The 22,266-nt window shown below is 37.5% G+C and overlaps 1 protein-coding gene across 4 annotated transcripts in view; it reads left to right on the forward strand.

The window, feature by feature from the left end:
• Positions 559-22,266, forward strand: part of SLC8A1 (solute carrier family 8 member A1) — a 433,804-nt gene continuing 412,096 nt past the window's right edge. For 3 of the 4 annotated variants that reach the window (XM_021088315.1, XM_021088333.1, XM_021088317.1), the window contains exon 1: positions 560-760. The gene's annotated coding sequence lies outside the window, so the exon portion shown is untranslated. Of the gene's footprint in view, positions 761-22,266 lie in introns of all 4 variants that reach the window. The other variant, XM_021088307.1, reaches the window with a different exon arrangement.

Genomic DNA, 22,266 nt, shown 5'->3' on the forward strand with positions numbered 1-22,266 from the left:
ACATAAATGTGTATTAAAATGTGATCAAATAAAAAAAAAGAACCTGGACTCTCCTTCACTCTTAGAAGATTTTTAATTACTTTGACCTGCTGCTGCTACCTTATCCTTTAAGACAAATAATCCAGAGTGTTAACAACTATTCCTAGTTAAATAAATACACTATGCATATTTTCATCCTCACACAGTGATCAGATCAGCCATTGTTCACCCATTCATTCATTCACTAACATTTTTCAGGTCTCATACATATCTTATCACTAAAATCTTTAAGGATGAAAAGCCTGGTAAGGAACTGCAATGGTGTCTGTGTTTTCATAAAGCTCAGGAAACCCACATCCTAAAAGCTCTATGTGGGAATCAGGTAAAAATTGGTTGTTCTCTAAACGTCTGGAGAGTAAAAACGCCAACCTGAAAATGAATTTGCACAAAGGCATAGTGACAGGATGGTGGTGTGGGGAATGGGCCTGGCTGGAAGGATCTTTATATGTGTATTTTTATCATCCATGTGTTGGATGAAGCGGAGAGCTGCCAGATAGCTTCTTTTCGACAGCTTGGAGTTACTGTTGGGAACAGTTCCATGTATGGAAGCGAAAGCCGAAAGGCACAGATAAGCGGAGATCCAGCTATGCAAACCATGTTTAGAGACACTTGAAGGACAAGCATCCCAGGTCCTTTCTTTCTGGTCAATTTGGAGAAGCCATTACCCGGGGTCTTTTTTCACATCCAGCCCACGCGGACTCATCAGCCAGTCTGGACAGAGGTAGGTGCAGGGCCTTTGTGATGACACTTATCCTAAAAGATCATTCGTGAATATTCCTTCCCAAGCTCTCCATGTCCCTGACAGGAAGCTGCCAAATAATATTTTGAAAAAAAAAAAAAAAAAAAATCCGGACCGGTGACCAAGAGGTGTTTAACAGCTCTGCCTTCACAAGACAAGGCAGCTTGGTTACAGAGGGAAAGTGGCAGCATAAAATTGCTGGCAAATAGAATCCCTTTGTAGAGGGTCACTTACTGTTTGGATTTTTGTGGATATGAACCTCCGCCAATATTGCCAATACCTTTGAAATGGGCTCCGGCTTCCCGCGGGTTCCGATACTGTGTATTTTAAGGGAGGGAGGAAGGATTTGCCCTTTTCCTTGCTTGCTTGTCTGAAGCCAGCATAAACTCGCACGCGTGGCTGGTTCTTCCTTAGACATAGGAAGAGCTGCTTGTAAACGACGTTATTATTTTTGGCAACTGAAGTCATTTTTGCAGCGTTTCTCAGCAGATCGGAGGTTGATTACATCCTGTTCAAAGATTCTTGGGTTGTTTTCACAAACATGGGGTCTTGCGCAAGTTGAAATTGCTGAAACCAGCTGTAAGCACTGAACTTTTCTCAGTACCTTTAACATTTTTCTTTCTTTCTTTCTTTTTTGTTAATGACTGGAAACTAAGAAGCTGGAGGGAAAAACTGTGTGATTATAGTTTTGCCATCGGTTATGTTTGGAGAATGACAGATTGGGGTAGAATCATATAAAGCTAAATGTCTCCGAATCCAAAGTAAAAGTACGAATATGAAGACAACAATATCAGAATCACTATGACTCTAGTTTTCAGAATAGTAGTTAACCCAGCCAAAGCATATCAGTTATATGTTGAAATGCTACTCCAGCTAATAACCAAATTATCGTCAGATCATTGAGTCAGTTCTAAAATTGTTAGCAAAATCTGTGAACTTCTGCAAAACAAAAGAGTCAAGGGAACAAAATTGCAGGTCATATCTACAAAATATGTATGTGTTTTAAATAATGAATTTAAAGAATTTGTACATAAAATAATGAAATTTAAATCAAAATGTCTCGTTGAGAATTATTGCATCTATATTTCAGGTAAGATTTAAACCAACTGTTCATTTAACTGTAAGTTTTTAGTCTTGGATAGAGCATGAGAGGGGAAAAAAAAGAAAAATTGAATGTGATTTCCCCTTCTCTGATGACAAAACATGACATGGAAAATGATTAATAAACAAATGTAAGATAATAAAATAGTTTGTAATACCGACCAAGGAGGTGTTTTTTGGATAAATTAGATCTATGGGAATGGGATAGGTGAGATGACTTTAGTTATGTGGTGGTTTCTTTCAAACTGTGGATGTTCTATAATACCAAAAAAGCATCAGGGAAAGAAAAAAAATAATTCAGTTTCCATAAAAATACATTATCATCACTAAAGTAATTATAATTCTAAAATTTCACATTTTCATCCAATTACTCCTTTTCATGTCTATCCTATTTACACTGATAGCATGTTAGATTAACAACACATTAAAACTAACCCTTTTCACATTTCTAAAATAGGCTATTTTATTTCATTGAAAAATAGAAATATTCTGTATTTGCAGGAGAGAGAGAAAGAGAGAGAGAATAAACTATGCTTTCTTTTTTTAAACTAACAGAGCTAACTAAGCTGTCATAAGTTTAGCTAAAATGGAACAGACCTACAAAAGGATGGTTTGAAAATACTTAATTAAACACTACATACTAGCCAGCTTTCCAAAAGGAACAGCACAGCAGGAGTTCTGGCAATTTTCAACATGTAAAAGGTTATTATAAATTATGTCACTAGAATTTGTGATCAGATGCAATGCATATATGACATCATCTACTGTTTTCTCGTTTGCTTACTGCCAAGTACATTTCAAATGTGTGCTCTGTGTGAGACATGTCTGTTCCCATTCCTACATTTCTCAGCAAACAAATTTTAAAAGTGTAATATAAGTAATAAAGAATGACTTATTGTTATTTTTATATGTACTATGTCATCTACAGAAAAAAATGACAGTCAAGCTACTTGCCCTTTTGACTTACTACTTCTTAAGCATTTGGTGATGACTGTACATGTAGAAAATCTCGAGGCGATCATATTTTGAGATGAGAATTGCAAGTGTTGACAGTCTTCTGCGATAAAAAAAAAAATGATTTGAATGCTCTGTGTTAGAGTTAGCTGATGGAGAAGCAAATTCACAGTGTCTATGAATGACAGAAAAATTAAAATTTGTCCTAAGAGCATAGAACAGAGATTTGGGGCTTCTGTCTATATGCCAGAGGGACCAGACTGGATAGTTCTTGGGCCTGGTTGATGGTGTTACAATGAGTAGGTGGAACGGATGTTTTAAGGGGCTTTGATGGTGAACAATAGGCCTAAATGTTGGGAGAGAATTTGTAAGACAGTAAGAGTAGATATTTACTTTCCCGGAGACATGGACAATGTGGCCCACATGAAAGGTCATTAAGTTTCAAGGAAATTGTAACAATAGTTACTCAAAAAAAAAAAAAAAAAAAATCATCCCGGAGTTCCCGTCGTGGCGCAGTGGTTGACGAATCTGACTAGGAACCATGAGGTTGCAGGTTCGGTCCCTGCCCTTGCTCAGTGGGTTAACGATCGGGCGTTGCAGTGAGCTGTGGTGTAGGTTGCAGACGCGCCTCGGATCCTGCGTTGCTGTGGCTCTGGCGTAGGCCAGTGGCTACAGCTCCGATTCGACCCCTAGCCTGGGAACCTCTATATGCCGAGAGAGCGGCCCGAGAAATGGCAAAAAGACAAAAAAAAAAAAAAAAAAAAAAATCCCTTTAGAACTTCAAATAAAATAAATTTTCTCTGGTAATTAAAAATTATGGACATTGAGTGGTTCCAGACAAACCACTGGAGATTTTAAGAATTTTAAAAATGGCAGGAGGCATGAGTCGAGTTAACAGTACTCCAGAGAGGCTACTCTGGAGTACTTTCCTCAAGGTCAATCAATGGAAGATGAAGGAATCCAAATCACCTGTTTTTGCTTTTGTTTTGTTTTGTTTTTCTGCTTTTTAGGGCTGCACCTTTGGCTTATGGAAGTTCCAGGATAGGGGTTGAATCAGAGTTATAGCTGCTGGCCACCGCCACAGCCACAGTAACTGGGATCCGAGCCACATCTGTGACCTACACCACAGCTCAGGGCAACACCTGATCCCTGGCCCACTGAGGGAGGCCGTAGATCAAACCCTCATTCTCATGGATACTAGTCAGATTCATTTCTGCTGCACCACAATGGGAACTCCCCAGATCACCTAGTTTTCTGATCAGAACTGATATGCCCAGGCTACATCTCTTTTAATTTCTTTCCTTCTTTTTTTTATTTTTTTAGTTTTTGTCTTTTTAGGCCCACAACCTCAGCATCTGGAAGTTCCCAGTCTAGCAGTCCATTTGGAGCTGTAGCCACCAGCCTACACCACAGCATACTGGAAGTTCCCAGGTTAGGGGTCAAATCAGAGATACAGCTGATAGCCTACACCAGAGCCACAGCAATACCAGATCCAAGCTGCATCTGTGACCTACACCACAGCTCACAGCAATGCTGGGTCCTTAACCCACTGAGCGAGGCCAGGGATCAAACCCGCATCGTCATGGACCCTAGTTGGGTTCATTAACTGCTGAGCCACGAAGGGAACTCCATTTCAACATATTTAAAGAGAAGTTTTCTCTATAATACAGTATTGATATAGATCTATTGGATATTTCTTATCCTCTTAGCCTTGAATCTAGGTGAATGCAGGCCACAATTATTGAAAGGTAAATATATATATATATATATATATATATATACACATATATATGTAAAATGTATATGTGACATTATGGTTCTTAACTACAGCTGCTAAATGAAATTTTATATTTTATATTTTATATTGTGTTAGCAAATTATCAAAGAGTCATCTTAAAAAGAGCAATTAACTTTGGATAGCAACAATATTCTAGGGATTGGGTAAATCATTGCCTTTTTTGCCTTTTGCCTTTCTAAATGTCAAGAACTTTGGAGAGAGTGCATGATTTTTATGGAGAAGATGTATTAATTTATCACGTAGCAAAATATATGAAGAAGAAACTAACACTAGCCATAACACTAAGAGGCTATGTAGGGCCACAAAAGACTCCTTCCACTTAAATAGAAGATGAAGTCTGGGCTTTCTGAGCCCTTCAAAAATTATCCTGGGTTGAGTGAATGTAGGGATAAAATAAGTAACTCCTTTAGATTTATTTAGCTCAGGGTGGGGAGGACTATTCAAGAAATTGGGTAGATGCAGTGATTAGAATTATAATTGCTGAGGGTGGTTAGGGTCCAATAGGCTGCATTTCAGGCCTGGCTCTTGGATATATAAATGGCTGTGTGATTTGGGGCAAGTAACATCATCTTTATGAGTCTCTATTTCCTTCTCTGCAAACTGTGGACAACAATAGCCTTATTGAAGGGATTAAGTGGCAAATGCAAATAAAGAATTTAGCATGATGGCCTGTAAGTGGTGGTACCATCTTTGTAAGCAATGTTAAATGGATTTTTCCTAAGAGATTAATTTTTCTGTCACTAGAAATATTAAACAGAAGAGTGATCGCATCTCAAAAGAGTATAGATGAATTCTTAAATGGTTTTCAATTCAGTTTCTAAAATCAACCCACTGCTAACATTGAACATTAGGGAATTATTGATTAAATACTCTTCGATTGGTTGATTGTGAACACTGAGTTCCCCTCTTACTCCAAATCATACCATGGTGAGTCTGGAAACTATCATTTAAGATATCGAAAATAAATAAATATAGATATATAGAGATACATATGCACCCATGAACATGAAGAGATATACAAAAAGGTATTTCAAAATGAAGTCATATCTTAGTAGAAGAGAAGAGCACCAGTTAATGAGATATTTCTTAAATCATGTTCGGTGCAAGATCTGTTTTAGGTAGAGATAGAAGAATTCAGTGAATATTTACGCTATTCATAGTAAAGCATTATATTCTAATCGCTAATAATATATACTAGTAATAATAACTCTAGTCTTTTGGTCTGTCCAGCAGCTTATCCTCTGGGACATAAGATGCAACTGTACATAAAATAATGTATATGCTATAACTTATGATCTTATTATGCTATTATCAATTTCATTTAAAGAAATATAATTTTAACAAACCATTTCTAAATCTTAACGAACTACACTACTGCTTTAAATTAGATAAATTATTATGAAATAAAAATCCTTTATTTGGTTAGAACCCTGATTTCTAGGTTTAGGCAAATCCACTACATTCCAACTATGTTTCATGATTGTCATGCTGGACCAGTTACCTAATAACTATCTTGACATGTGTTGAACTCTCCTGTTCTCCAAACACACTTATAAGCAAGCCACATATGTTAATTTATAAATTCTTATAATTACCCTACAAGATTGGTGGCCACTTTGCAAAATAAAGAGTGATGTACAGAAAAGTTAAGTAATATGCCCAAGGTCACACAGCAAGTAAATAGAAGAGGTAGAATTTGAAGCCTGTTCTTAGACTCTGTCATATACGCCCACAACTCTTTCTTGGCCTTTTAAAATAGAAACAACTAGATTAATATATGAAAAAATTAATGTACAAAAAGTATATAGTATAGTATCTACAAGAAATGAGAGAAAACCTTGTTATTCTTCTCAGATTATTTCCGTTTGACTTTGTTTAATGAGTAAGCTAATCATTCAAAAGTGTTTCTGAATGTAAACTATATAAGAAATAGAACTGATTGCTCTTCATAGACTTACATTTCCAATTTGTTGACACTTTTCAGAAATAGAGGTTAAGTTATATTGTGACTGTATTCCATTCTCTTTCCCTATCATATTACTTACATGTTTCAATAAATATGTGCCAGAATTTTTATACCCTTCCCCTGCTCTTTACTGTTACATAGCAAAGATGATTTTCATAAAAATGATAAAATGAGATAAAAATCATTTAAATGAAAGTATTGTATTCAGGGACCCATCTTATATATTAAATTGCATTTAAATTCCAATTCAAAATTTAAAATTAAGAACAAGAGCTCTACTTGGCATTCCACTTACATTTTAGATTATGTTATGGGTATCAGACCTTCAGAAATTCAACATATAATTTTTGCCAATATTGTACAGTTGTGTATTAGTTTTATAAAAGTTATAGTGAAATATAATTTCACTGTGGCAATACAAATTATACAGAAGTTAACCACTTATTTTTTGCAAAGAAAATACAATGGAAGTTTAGCTCTTTTCTATCCACTTTTTATCATGCATGTGCAGAGGAATAGAGGTCAAATCCACCTCTACCTCTCTATTTTTACTCTACTGCATATTCAAGATCATTTGTTATGCTGTTTCCTCAGAGATGATTTTGCTACTATTAATTTAAATATGCTTTTGCCTTAAAGAGATAAATATCTACTGTGATTCGGGGCGGGAATAGGGAAAGCAAATAAAAAGATTAGAAACTTAAAAAATGAGGTTACTGCAGGTCCCATAAATCTATAGGCTCTAATGTGTAACATTTTTAAACTATCAATAATCAGCAACCATATCTGCAGCCATAATAACTAATTAACCTAAAGCACATAACTTCCTGAAAAACTAAAACAAAAATATAGTATGCTAAAAACCAGACATCCAAAATTTCATTATAAAGAAACAAAATTTAAGTGACACATATAATTAGCTTATGTTCAATACATGTGTCCCAAGCCAGGCTCATATCTTTTGGAGAACACAGACTAAATAAATAACTAATATAGAGAATATATGTCCCAAAGCTAATTTTTCCCCTTATTAATCTAGCTAAAACAAAATGTGCCCAATTTACTGGATAATTTTATCTATTTTGCAAGGGAATATATAATAAATATTCATTGACTAGTTTAAGAACCAGATCTCGGAAAGTGCACCAAGGTTGTGACTTTCCAAAACACATCTTCCAAAATGTGATCTGAGAAGGATGTGTTCTTGACCATCTCTGGTGAAAGAAAAGGTCCCATTATCCAAAAACTTCACCTGTGAAATACTGTATAAAAATGAATCTCCCTATCAGATATTCAGAGGATACACTTACATGTCACTCGCTCTAAGAAATCCTGCAGAAGGATAACCTGGGTACAACCTTGTTGTTATGCTGGATGATGGTTTAGAATCAAGATGAGGTGTAGCCCATCCACTGCCCTCTTTGACCTTGCAGCATTGCTAGCAGACATCAAACATGCTGACAGAGTCTAAATTAGCCTCAGAGTCAATCTCAGTAGATTGTTGCTGGCAGCCGCCATTAACTGATTATATATTAATACATATAATGAAATTTTGCTATCATCCAATCATGGAAAGATCTCCTGGAAATAGTTAACTTGAAATCAGTTCTTTCTCTGAAAGAATTCATTTGACACATGGTTTTAACATGAAGGACAAGCTCTTTAACAGGACTCTATATGAAAACATAGAAGGATGCCTAGCTTATCAAATGCCTATTCAAGCTCCTTCTTTAATATCTGCATCTACACACATGCACAGAACTATTCTAAAAGCATAAAGTCTTTTGAATATTGTTTTTGTCGATTTTGGGAGATGATAAATCAAATGTTCTCTTTGGATTTAGCTTCAGCCTACTGTAGAAGGTATGTTTGTTTACTTCTGTATTTGTATGCCTGTGTGCTTTTATTATGGTGTTCCCAGAGCACCTAGAATAGAGTTCTCTCAGTATTTCACACCAATGTAATCATGTTACTCTGTCACTGTGTTAGACTCATTGAGTTCCTGGAGCTCCATTAAATACCAGGAGATACAGTGCTGAAGAACAGCCTGGTAGGGCAGAGAATCACAGCAGTTAAGGGTCACAAAGAAGTTTAAGGAGAACAATGATAAAGAGTGAATCAAACAGTGTAGGCCATTGGTGATGGGGTGGAGGCAACAGCACGTGCAAAAGTCTGGACGAAAAAGGAAAATATGCCACATTAGGGTTGGGAAAAGACAAATAGTTCAGCATTGAAGGAGGTGGCTTTTTGGCTGGGTTGATTTGATTTTTACCGTGTATTGAAGTAGAATTTACCTACAGAAACCTGTGGCTGTGCAGTTCAGTGGATTATCATAAATAGAATTCACTCATGTGTCCATGTACCCAGCATCTACATCAAGACACAGAACCACTAAAGGGCTATATTCACCTTGTCTGTTTGCCTTTGCACTTATATGCATTGGCCTAGGATGAACCAAATAGAACTGATCAGAATCCTATTGGGGAATTGATATGGATGCTGGGAGAGGGAAGGGTTTTCATTCTTCCAAGAAGGCCAGCATGAGGGTGATGTCTAGAGATTATGAGCACAATCCCTTTGCTGCATCATGGTAAGAGCTTGATTTAGATGGAAAATAAAGCAGAGTGGGAAGATAGAAAGAATTCCTTTGATAGTTTGATTCCCCGGCTATAACACTACCTGAAACTGGGACCACCTACTGCATCCACAGAGGATGATATAGTCTTATTGACCTTTGCTCAGGTCCCACCTGTGTAGGAGATGAGATGGGCCACAGGGTTGAAATCACTGCTGGGGTGGACAAGGGCAATCACAAGGGGCTTGATGAGGAACAAACCAAAAGGTAAGAGATGTCCATTTCCATGTTGAAGGACTTGTAGGACCACGTCCTTCTTTACCTTGTTTCCCTGTCTTACTGGGAGTCATACTAGGTGGACTATAGAAAGTTCTCTGCTTCTAATTGTCTCTAGATCAATTACAGATTTTAAAAATGAGGAAGGTAAATTTAATTCATATTTTTTAAAAGACTGCATTCACATCAAAAGAGAGCACTTGCAGGAGTTCCCATTATGGCCTAACTGGTTAAGGACCCATCATTGTCTCTGTGAGGATGCACGTTTGATCTGTGTCTCACTCAGTGGGTTAAGGGCCTGGCGTTGCTGCAATTTGTGGCATAGATTGCAGATGTAGCTTGGAATTGGCATTGCCACGGCTGTAACTATAGCTCAGATTTGACCCCTAGCCTGGGAACTTTTATATGTCGCAAGTGCAGTCATAAAAAGTCAAAAAGAGAGACAGAGAGAGCGCTTACCAATCAAAACACCTGGAACTGAGGGACATTAATGAAATTGGAAAATTATTTTAAAGTATCAGTCTTCTAAAGTGAGCAAGGGTGAGTGAACAGGTTTTTTTTTTTTTTTTTTTAACTATTTTGCTAATTCATGCTGAAGAACTGACCATGATTGAAATAGTATAAGTGGATATATACATTCCAATGGAGGTACCGTACCAGAGGGCTAATATATTGTGATGTTATAACTCAATACAAACATAAACAAAAAGGATGGCAGGATAAGGAGATAGAGAGAGAAGGAAAAGCGCTTTTTGATAGGTGATCAAATGATATGAAATTTCAGCGGAAAACTAAATGAAGTGAGGAAACAAGTTAGGTGAGTAATTGGGGAGATTTCCAGACAGAGGAAAAAAACTAGCAAGTGTAAAGTACTGAGGTGGGAGTATACTTGATCTGTTCTATGAATAGTAAGAAAACCCAGTGAGGCTGGATAAAAAGTAAGAGAGTGGTAAAAAGTGACATCAGAGATGTTGCTAGAAGCTAATTCATTAGTCTTTGAATCCCACAGATTTGGAAGATTCAGTTAGGGGACCTTAATTCCAAGAGTGTCAGGTAACCACTGGAGGGTTATGAACTGAGACATAAATGAACTAATATACATTGTTCAAACTTAACTCCAGCTGCAGTAGGGAGGATAAATTGTAGAAAGGCAAGCAATATATCCATCAATCAATCAAGAAAGCAAACAAGCAGGTGATAATAATTGATACCTTATAAGTGAAGTGTCTAGGTAATTGGTCATCAGAATCAGAACATTTTTGAGAGTAAGAGGGGGAAGAATGAATAATCACACTGGATCAACAGCAGTGAACTGGGAATGTCCCAGGCAAACTGGGACATATGCTCGCCCTAATTAAAGGGCTGTTTTCGCGAATAAATTAGTGCTGAGTAGGTGTTCAAAGAAAATCAGCCAAAATCAGTAGCTATCAAACTCTTTCACCAAATACCAGTGAATTGAGTATTAATGGGCTATAAATGAAAAATAATTCTATGAGAGAATAAACTAGGGACTACTTGGTTAAATCCAGGTAAATTAGTTCTATATGAAGAAGTTAGTGGAGCTTTTGAGAAGCTAATTTGGTTTGGGAGTATCTAAGCACTGCTGATGATATGCCGTGTTTCTCAATTGTCTAGAGATTTGATTTTTTTCAAGGAGATAATTAATATCTCGTGATGCCAGCTTTCCATGGAATTCAGTATGGGAAATGATGGTTCAGGACAAAGGTATGGGTCAGGGATGGAGTGGAATGGATGATGGATATGATTCTGAGATTTGACCCAGACATTTTAGTTCAGTTGCTGGGTAGATAACTCAGTGGTCTGAGGAGCATCAGTCTGCAATTTAAAAGCCAGTGCCAGAGTTCCTGTTGTCACTCAGCAGGTGAAGGATGTGGGTTCCATCCCTGGCCTTCCTCAGTGGATTAAGGATCCTGCATTTCTGTGAGCTGTGGTGTAGGTCCCAGAAGCAGCTTGGATCCTATGTTGCTGTGGCCACGGCATAGACCAGCCACTGTAGCTCCAATTCAACCCCTAGCCTGGGAACTTCCATATGCCACAGGTGTGGCCCTAAAAAGAAAAAAAAAAAAAAAAAAGCCAGTGGCGTGCTGATTTAGTGGCTACAAAATAACAAGGTTCTTCTTATCCCCTGCAGACGCAAAAAAGCCTTTTTTTCATTTTCCATGAAAATCTGGTATTTGCTTGTGGTCTGGAGAGTTAAGTTCATGCCTGGGAATTTTTAGAAGTAGAAGTTTCTCGGTGCCCTTTGCCTTCACCCCCAGTAAGGACATGAGATCAGAGTCAGGGACAGTGGGCCAGAAAAACAGATTCTGAATTGCCATTGACATAGAGGCCAGAAACATACATGGAAAACTAAAGTATGTAAAAGGATGAAGGCAAGAAGATGAGTTCAAAAACAAAAGAAGTGCCTAACCTTGTCAGATACCAGAGCAGAACATTGTCCTGGGTCCTCAGATGGAGGCCATTGCTTGCAGCTGATGTTCCAAACACTCTGAAGTGTATCCCCTGGGCGCGGGTAAGCCAGCAATTTGAATGCTCAGAACTTTCACCAACTTCTAGACACTGGTTTACAAGTGATCCATAAATTCTTAAAAGGTGCTTAAAGAGTACCTCTAAATTTGCTTTTCTACTTAATATTTCCTTTGGTGGAGTGGGGCGAGGGGAGGTCAGTTACCCTCTATGTTCCTAAAGCTAATAGGAACAATGGTAGTTAACACGTAAAGCAATTCCTCTGTGCTTTTACATATATTAACTCATTAACTCCTGACAGTATCCTTATAAGCTGGATCCTCATATCATCCTCATTTCAAGGTGAGGAACTAAGTAAATCTGCCCAAGGTCACACAACTCAAAAACAGCAGAGCTGGACAAATCTGGTTCCAGAGTCAATGCTATTATTCACTCCATTATGGGCAAGTTCGTCACAGAAATTAACAGAGAGAGGAAACTTTTTTAATCTAGTAATTCTAGTTCTAGTCCCTATGATGTTATAGAACATCATTCCTATTCCAACTAACACCCTCTGAAGTCTCTGAAAACCAGGAGGTATTACATTTCTCTCAAATTTTATGACTCCAATTTCTTAGTGGATTCTCTTATGACATGAGTGTGAATTCCTACTTAATTGAATGCCTAAAAACTCATCTTTGAATGTGCACTGCCTTTTTTTCTATTTTGTTATTTATTTAATTGTTGTGAAGAGGAGTTTGAGAGCCACAACTCAGACAAGAAGTTCTTGGCAGGTAATTTTGAGGGTCTCAGGTGCAAGACCTTGTGCCCCATCCTGATTAAATTTTATCTATTAAGATCTTTGTGGATCCTAAATGTCATCCAGCCTGTTTCACTCTCCAACTTTGGTATCTATTGCAAATGTAGTGAGAATAGCTTTTATATCTTCATCTGATACTCTTACAAATTATTTGGCAATAGCCAAAGACAGTGCCATGCAACACATCATTTACTTTCTATCCAGCCCAAGTCAGCAATCGTTGAGCACAGTTGTTCAGTAAAGCTTCCACCTTATTATCAGTCAGTACATATTTCTCCACTTGATTCAAAGTTCTTTTTTGCAGTCATATAAAATATCCTGATAAAGGTCTGAAATCATGCACAAACAGCATTTCTCTCTTTGGCTAATTTAAGATCCCTGTATGTACTGTCCACCCATCCTTGTACCTAACTCTCTATTCAACCCATTTCCACAGATCCCCTAACTCAAACTTAATGTTTCAAATTAAACTCATCAAGCTTGCTACCCACCCCGCTGGTGTTTCTGGTTGATCTAATGCTTTGATTAACCTTAAATCAAGAAGTCAGCTTAGACTCCTTTCCTTAATAACCATCACAACGTATCATCCCCAAGTCCTTTAGTTCATACCCCACCCCCAGTGTCTCTCATAACCACTGCCACTGCATAGTTTATTACATAAGTTATTGCAGTAGCATGCTAAGGTATGCCCTTCCCCCCATCTTGAATGCTCTCAACTATCCTCCACTTGGTTGCCAAAGCAATATTGCTAAAACATGATTTTTTTGGACTGCTCCAGTAGCATGCAGAAGTTCTTTCAGGGATAAAACCCATGCTCCAGGAGTGCCCAAGCCACAGCGGTGTCAATGTGGGATCCTCAACTCACTTAGCCACCAGGGAACTCCTCAAACACAATTTTTGATCTGGAATATGCATATGTAAAATATTTAAGTGAATCCTTATAACTTCCAGGATAAATATCCAAATTCATTGGCATAGTACCAAAGACCTTGGAAATTATAGCCCTGCCTACATCCTAAGCTTGTCCCTCTCTTTTTCCCAATAGATATTCTTTGTTCCAGCTTTACCAGACTACTTTTGATTCACTGAAAGAATCAAGAGTGGCTCAGATCTCCATTTTCTCACATGTTCAGTATCTGCTTTCTGCAGTGTTTCTTTTTCTCTTTTCACTAAGCAAATCCTGCACTTGCATCAAGATTTAATACAAGAACCATTCTGTTATGCTTCTTTCCTCATGGTCCACTTCTGATTTGTATTCTCCCTCTGTGATCCTCCTGCATCCTGTGTATATCTCCATAATATATTGTCAGTGTGTGTTTTTCTGCCTCCTCAATGACTCTAAGCAACTTGGAGAAATGTGCTTATCTTACCCATCTCTATGTGTGAAGGGCTTGGCATACTGTCAGATATACACTGGATGTAGTCCATAAACATTTATCGAATAACAAAACAAATTAATCAAAATAATTCTCATAAGTTGGAGTATTAGAAGGAAATGTATTCTAAGGAACTGTGCTTTTCTCATTTCTTCCCCTACCCCAAGCAGAAGGTCTCTCCCTTCCTCATTTAGCTCCAAACTGCTAGGCTCATTTTAGGAATCCTGTTTGTTTGCATTCTAAAGTCTTCCTGACTAACTTATACAGGTTTTTGTAACATTACTCATTCATATGTTGATGAATGAATGGGCTTAGGTGGTTGATTTAACTCCAAAATATATATAGTCTATTTATTGTAAGGCTACCCAACCTCACCAATCTCAAAAATCTATCAACCTCACCAGCTTCAAAGTAAGAGGACTCCAATGGAAGAGAGAGTAATTGAAATATTTCTCTTTTGGATTAATATTATCCTTAATTTTTTAAGCTTCCAATATTCATAAATATTCTTAGATTTTTTTTAAAGCAAGCACAGATTTATCTGGTTATAAAGGTAAATACAACACACAGTGGTAGGGAGAAGCTTCCATTAGCATTTTTAGCAACATTATCCAGATCTTAATCCAACTGTTTAAAATATTTGTCATAAGCAGTATTTTCTGTATTCCGATAGTTCCAAAATCCTTTTGTGTAATACTTTGAAAAATGGATTTTAATCAGCCCAAATCAGACACAACTTAGGTTGTGCCTCAGTTTGTATCTGGAAACTCATCTCAGTTTTCCAATGTGCACATGAGATACATCAAGTATTCCTAGTCACATAATCTGTTTATTTAGAGCAATGTGTGTATCCCATTCAGAAAACATCCAAAAATTTAGAAAGCACCTAAAGTTTGAGTTAAGCTTTGTATTCTTCCATTTATTACAGTGTTTCCTCCAGTGAGGAGAAAAAAATGATAATGAGTAAGGGGTGAGTGCTTCAGAATGGCTGGAAGAGTTTTTCCCAGAGCTCTTCAAATGTACCCCTGAGTGGGTCTGCTTTTTTTTAATTGTTAATTTAATTTAATTTTCTCTTTCTAGGGCCACACTCACCACATATGTTAAATTCCCAGGCTAGGGGTTCAATAGGAGCTGTGACTGCCAGTCTATACCACAGCTACAGCAACGCCAGATCCTTAACCCAATAAGCGAGGCCATGGATCGAACCTGTGTCCTCATGGACACTAGTTGGGTTCATAACCCGCTTAACCATGATGGGGACTCCATAAAAAAGATAAATGATACTGTTTTAGAACCAAAGAATTTCTAACATCTAACACCTAAAGACTCACTGACAGTCCCTTATGACAAAGGTCAACCCTATCAATAAAGGAGGTGAAGTTTTAAAGAGACACCAGTTTTAATGCTTGGAGATTCAAAGGAAAACTACTACATTCAAATTTATGTGTCCTGGTTCCAAGTTCCAGTTCTGTCACAAAGCAAATAATTAGCACATTGCTAGCCTTCTTCACACCTCCATTTCCTCTATGTGATGAAGAAGTTGGACTTAATAACCAATGGAATCCCTTCTTGCTGTAAATTTCATGATCAAAAGTTGCATGAGACAATGGAGTAATAGACTTGTACCAAGGATCTCATTGTACATTTTTTTTATCCGCTGATACATCTGCAATTTGCTTCTACACCCACTCTTTGTTCTAGATACTGCTTATCATTTTTACATAAATTGTCCTAGTCATTGTCATCTGATGAAAAAATGAGGAGGCATAATTGGAAAAGAGATAAAAACATGCTTGAAGAGTTTGTCCTGTACTTGGACCCTTCTCTTTTCTCCTACACATTTCATATAGGATATATTATTCATCAGAAGATACTTTGCTTTCAGATGCAGAGAGAATAATAATACAAATTATAATTACAACTATCATTTTTGAGCTACTATATTCTAGGCTGACAAGCCAGAATTTAAACTTATGTCTCTACCACGTCTTATGACTTGGATAATCGCCATTCAAAATTGTATTTTTTTTATTTCATGAACAGTCAGGAAACTGTACCTATGAATTATCATAAAATTGTTTATCAACTGATAGATAACTTATCAACTTCATCTATCTTCACTTTATCATGGTGCTTATGTTAAAGGTAAACAGAGTACAAAGTTGACAAATTAGGTATCAAACCTCATCTCCCAGCAGTATGACTTGTCACTTAAGTTTTAGCTTCAGTTCTTCATTTGAAATGAAAGATAGTAATATAGACTTCACTGGTTTTGGAGGGGGAGGGATCACCAAATGAGAAAATGGGTGAAAAAAACACAAAATCTTGATATATAACAAATAGTTCCTCTTAATTTTTCCCCTTGTATTTATCTCTGTATTTTTCTTAGAAAATACAACCAAAGTCATCAGACAGAAAGGCAAAAGCTCTTACCTCTGATCCCAGCTCTGCCAATAACTGACACAAATTGCATTTATGAGTGAATGACATAAACTTACCTGAACAGCAGCCAAAGGAAAGATGAAATTAAGAAATCTCTAGGTCCCATTTACATATTTAAAATTTATTAATCTCAAAAGCAATTCCTCATATTTGTGTTTCCTCTTTAGAACCTGGGGTTTATTTTTAGTGTATGAACTAAAAATATTTTTCAAAAGAGCTATTGGATTGAGGACAAAAATGTCCAGGTACCTAAAAGAAATCACAAGTAAATGAATGGATCAGCAAAGGGCAGTGGGACAGCGAGCCCTGTCAGGTCTGTGTGTTAGAATTTGGGCCAAATGGTTCGGATATTTGATGGTAGTGACTGCAGAGGCCTGCAGAGGGGAGAAGGCACTCACACACACACTTGAGTGGACAAGATCTGACCTAACATTTCTCAAGGCTGCAAAAAGGTAAAAAGTATCAATTTTTTTTTTTATGTTGAGGGAAAAAGGAGGAAGTGCATTCTTCTTTCCTCTGAAGAAAGGGTAAAACCCATTACAGATACAGAATATAGCTCCTGCCACTACAGAATATAGCTCCTGCTGCTTGTCCATTCATATAAATAATATGGGAAAGCTCTCTGCACTATGATGGCGAGAGACCTGGGGTCTCGATGAAGTTCTCAAACTCTCCCGTTCCCTGTGATCTTGGTAAATTATTTTCATTTTCTAGATCTAATCTTCTTCAATGATAAAACAAGAACTGGATAATTACCAAAGGTCCTCCGCAAGGGTTAAATTTTATGCACAGGGGAAATGCAGATATTATGTAATATTATCCTTTCTTATATGCAGAGAACCTCCTTTGTGTTAGTTTGTCTTTGGGACTTACAAACGCAGAATATAAATTCTATATTTTATCACTGGGATTTTTATTTTCACATTCTTATATTGAAGAACTATAGATTTGGTAAGAAATATAGGGTTTTCAAGTCCAGATTTGAGAAAATATTGCTTACCAACTCCTCCTTTTCCTGACTTGTAAATATCCTTTCCAAGTATGATATCTAGTATGATACATTTTTCTATAACAGGATTAGCATCTGTGTTCATATGTTCCAACTAGTTAGCAGCCAACATAAAGCTTTGCTTTGCTTTATACAGGAGATTTTGCTTGTTTTCACTGATGTTACTAATACCTTGTTGCAATATCTTTGCCGAACTTACATCACAAGTCTTTCATTTTGAGTTTTATTCTTAGACATCCCTAGTTATCTGAATAGAGAGTTGTGAATCCATGACTCCTTCCCATTCTCAACAAATCATCTCAAAATATTACCATATTATATGCAATTTCACACTTTCAGCATGTACACAGAATTTTTCATTTATCAAAGTTTCATTAAGATTAAAGATACTCATCTTTGTTTCCTCAACACTTACTGGAATGCTAGGTATCTAAGAAGTTCTAATCAGTCTTGAATAAATTAATATATTTGTATGTATAAAAAGTAGCTCAGTTTTGCATTCCATGTACAAATGGAAGATTTAGAAAAACAAACAATTACAGGATATAAAAAGAATAAATGAAGATCTAAAAACTACACAACAAAATTATCCTGTGCTTATTGCCTTCTGAAATACTAGTTTCTATTTAGAATCCAAATCAATAATCAAAGGTTAAAAGAATAACAAGAAATTTATCTCTCCATGCTTTCCAATGAGCCACATATTTCAAAGTCAAGCACATTGCATCTGCCCTCATAAATAATAAACATGCTGAGTGATTGATGATGTTTAAATGATGCATATTTACTTAGATATGAGTAAAATATTCACACTTTGGCTAGTTTTGTGGTAGAAGCATAACTTATACATATTTAATGTCATCAAAATTCTCATGAATGTGTCTTGATAGGCCAGGAAAAAATAGATTTTTGTGTTTGCTTTTAACACACATTTAATGGCACAAATGTTAGAATTGTATCATCATGTTGCCCTTTCCCAGCCTCTGGCAGCCACCATTCTACTTTTTTTTTTTTTAATCTCCAATTTCTCCCTCTATGCAACATCTGGTAACCACCATTCTACCCTGTGTTACTCTGAATTCAGCTTTCCTGTTTGTTTTCAGTCTAGTTAAGAAATAATGGACACACATGACTGTATAAATTCAAGGCTTACAGCATGATGGTTCAATTTACATATATTGTGAAATAATTACCACAATAGTCAGACTCAACTAACTTCCATCATCTCATACAGACACAATAAAAAGAAAAGAACAAAGAAAAGAAAAAAAAAAGAACTTTTCTCCTTGTGATAACTCAGGATTTACTGTCTCAGTAACTTTCCTATATGTCATATATCAGGGCTAACTATAGTCATCATATTGTACATTGCCTCCCTAGTGCTTATTTACCTTATAACTGAAAGTCTGTACCTTCTGACCACCTTCCTCCAATTCCCCTTCCTTGCTCTTTCCGCCTCCAGTAACCACTGGTCTAATAATCTCTTTTTCTATGAGTTTGGTATTTTTTGTTTGATTTGGGTTTGCTTTTGGTTTTGTTGTTGTTGTTGTTGTTGTTGTGTTGTTTTAGATTCTGCCTGTGAGGAGATCATACAGAATCTCTATGTCTGTGTCTAGCTTATTTCACTTGGCTTAACGTCCTCCAGCTTCAAGTCCATGTCATTACAGAGGAGTTCTGAAGATGGATGGTGGTGATGGTTGCACAATAATATGAATATCCTCAATACCACCAAACTAACTACACATCTCAAACTGGTTAAGACAGTAAGTTTTATGTTACATGTGTTTTGCCACAATACATGGATTTAAAAAAAAATTAAAGAAATGATCATCATGTGAGGGAAGTTGCCTCACTTCATATTGGGCTATAAAATCTGAGGAGTGCGTTTTATTCATTTTTATTTATTTATTTTTTTAGGGCCGCACCCATGGCACATGGAAATTCCCAGGCTAGGGGTCGAATCAGAGCTATGGCTGCTGGCCTACACCACAGCCATAGCAATGCCAGCTCTGAGCTGCATCTGTGACCTACAGCACAGCTCACAGCAATCCCGGATCCTTAACCCACTGAGGCAGACCAGGGATCAAACCAGCATCCTCATGGATGCTATTGGGTTCATTGCCACTGAGCCACAGTGGAACACCCTGAGGACTGTCTTTTTAATAAGGTGATACCGTATTAACTTCTTGGAGATTTGGGTTTGGGGGGGGTGGCTAAAGTTCAGGAATTGTTCCCTTTAGAGAATCCTGCTGACCCATGTTCTTCTGATCCTTTTCCTGCCCAGAGACCAACCCCACAGGAAGGTTGTTCAGAAGTCATGTAATGGATCTTGTTAGAGCAGAAGCCTAAAAGTTAAGTGCTGTGTCTGTCTCAAGGAGAGAACTGGTCTGTCTGTTCTTCCTCCCTCAAGCTTTTTTATATCCCCTCTCCTTCTTCAACCAAAGTGTTCTAATCCCACAGTGAAACTGAGTCTCTCCCCCACTTCCCCTTCCAACAATATGCCACAGTCTTCTTCCCACCAGAGTTGAAACGGCTGCTCTGGCATCTTAAAGGAGTAACACCAAATGTCAGAAAAACAAGAAGAGAGTGTTAAGGTTGATCAGAAGGCCAGAGTCATGGCCTTGGCAAGAAAAGTTGCTCCTATGTTCTTTGCCTTGGACCCCAGCTAATGAGGACACCATTTCCTATCCTCCACCTGGTCTATATGTCATGTTCACCTTAACACAAATACTTCTGTGTATATATTTCTCACTTGCTTATAAAATGTAATCCCATTTAAACACAGCAAAATTTGAGGTACATTATACCTTTGTTTTACAGATGGTGAAACTGAACAGACACACCTGATTTCTGATTCAGTTTCTGTTGTAAGTTATGAGCATTGGGTCACCATAGGCTGTGCTCTTTAGTACTCTAAGCCTCCATGTTCTGTCTGTACAACAGGAGCCTGATAACTGCTTCGGCAGCAGCTATAGATGTTTGCAAAGCACTTAATCCTATGCCTGACACAGTAAGCATCCAATCAATGACAGTTATTGTCATTAGAGTATTATTGTTACTGTAATTATGGTTATCTTGTAGGATTCTAACACAGATCTTTTACTTCCAAAGCCAAGATTCTTTGCTCTGTCACACAGCCATGGTCTCGTACAGCACTGTAATCTCCTCCCCACCCCCAGCCCACACTGCCACAGATGGAAGGTTCAATCACAGAGCACTGTGTGTCCTCTCCCCACTTCTCCTGAAATACTAATAACAAAGAGATACTCTGTGAAGATATTAAAGATTTCTAAGACATGAGCAGAGTCCTGAAAAATCTCAGTCAGGTTAAGAAATCAAATGCTATGTAATACTAAGATGACACAAGGAAAGAACTCCTGTGAACATAAGCCACCTTTACAAGTAAAGATGTTTTGGGTTGGGAAGAAGACAAAATATGAATGAGGAAATGAATGGCTTAGTGCAAAAAAACTTGACTTTGCTTTTCCTCCCCATTCACTTCACACTCTCCCTATCCCGGCCTTTGGTCACTTTACTTTCTTTCTTTTTTTTTTTTTTTTTTTATTTTTTTTGTCTTTCCTAGGGCAGCATGGCATATGGAAGTTCCCAGGCTAGGGGTCTAACCAGAGCTACAGCTGCCGGCCTACAGCACAGCCACAGCAACTTGGGATCTGAGCTGCATCTGCAATCTACACCACAGCTCACTGCAACACCAGATCCTTAACCCACTGAGTGGGGCCAGGGATCGAACCCGAAACCTCATGGTTCCTAGTCGGATTCGTTAACCACTGAGCCACGACAGGAACTCCCTGGTCACTTTACTTAAAAAAAAAAAAAAAAAAAGGTTGATTTTGTTCGGAAGTACACTGTCAGATGATGAGACTTCCCTTTCGACAGTTAAAAGGGAACATGCTTAATCTTTCCATGTGCTGAACAGACAAAAAGAGAGAGAAGAAACAACTTGAGAGTGAGCAGTTTGGAAATCCCGTTTCAAGAGAATTTACCTGCCCATCTATGAAATGAGATGTAAGAGTTAATCCTAAGAACTTTTTAATGACCTGAATCTCCTCGGTTCTCTCTCACAGCAAATCCCTGTCATTTACAGTCTTTCACTGGCTCTCTGCGTGCTTGGGGGAGACAGGAGAGGAGGGATATGGGTTAAAAAAAGCCTTCTCTTCCTTTCAGTCTATTTCTGTCCCCAGAAGGTGTCCCCCTTGTGGTAACAGCAAAGGCTAGTCTGGCATTTCATCTATCTTGTGATATTTCACACATGTACAAAGACCTTTCATTTTCTGTCTATCCACCTTTAATAGCTCTTGCTTCTAAAAGCGTAAGCGTTGATTCAAAGACTCATTCCTATCTGAAAGTTAATGCTAAACTCAAAGCCAGACAGGCAGTCAGCTGGCTTTAAACTTTTTAACCTTAGTTCTTATTTTTGTTATTTTTAAATTATCCTTCCTTGGGACTGGCTGTATTGTTTTTCCATGAAGCAGTATCAGAAATTAAGATGGTGTTATCTGTCCATTAATAGTTTACCTACTGGAGCATGAAAAAGTGCTTAAGCACAAGTGTCTGTTTCAATCCCAGGGCTGACCATTAAGCTTTCTCAATTACGCAACCCAGCTCTGCCTTTTTAGCAGCGATGGGGAAACCAGTCTGAGTTAGCAAGCATAGCAATGGGCTTCTTTCTCTTCTGCTCTTCTGT

Source organism: Sus scrofa, chromosome 3 (genome assembly GCF_000003025.6).
Source record: "Sus scrofa isolate TJ Tabasco breed Duroc chromosome 3, Sscrofa11.1, whole genome shotgun sequence".
NCBI lineage: Eukaryota > Metazoa > Chordata > Mammalia > Artiodactyla > Suidae > Sus > Sus scrofa.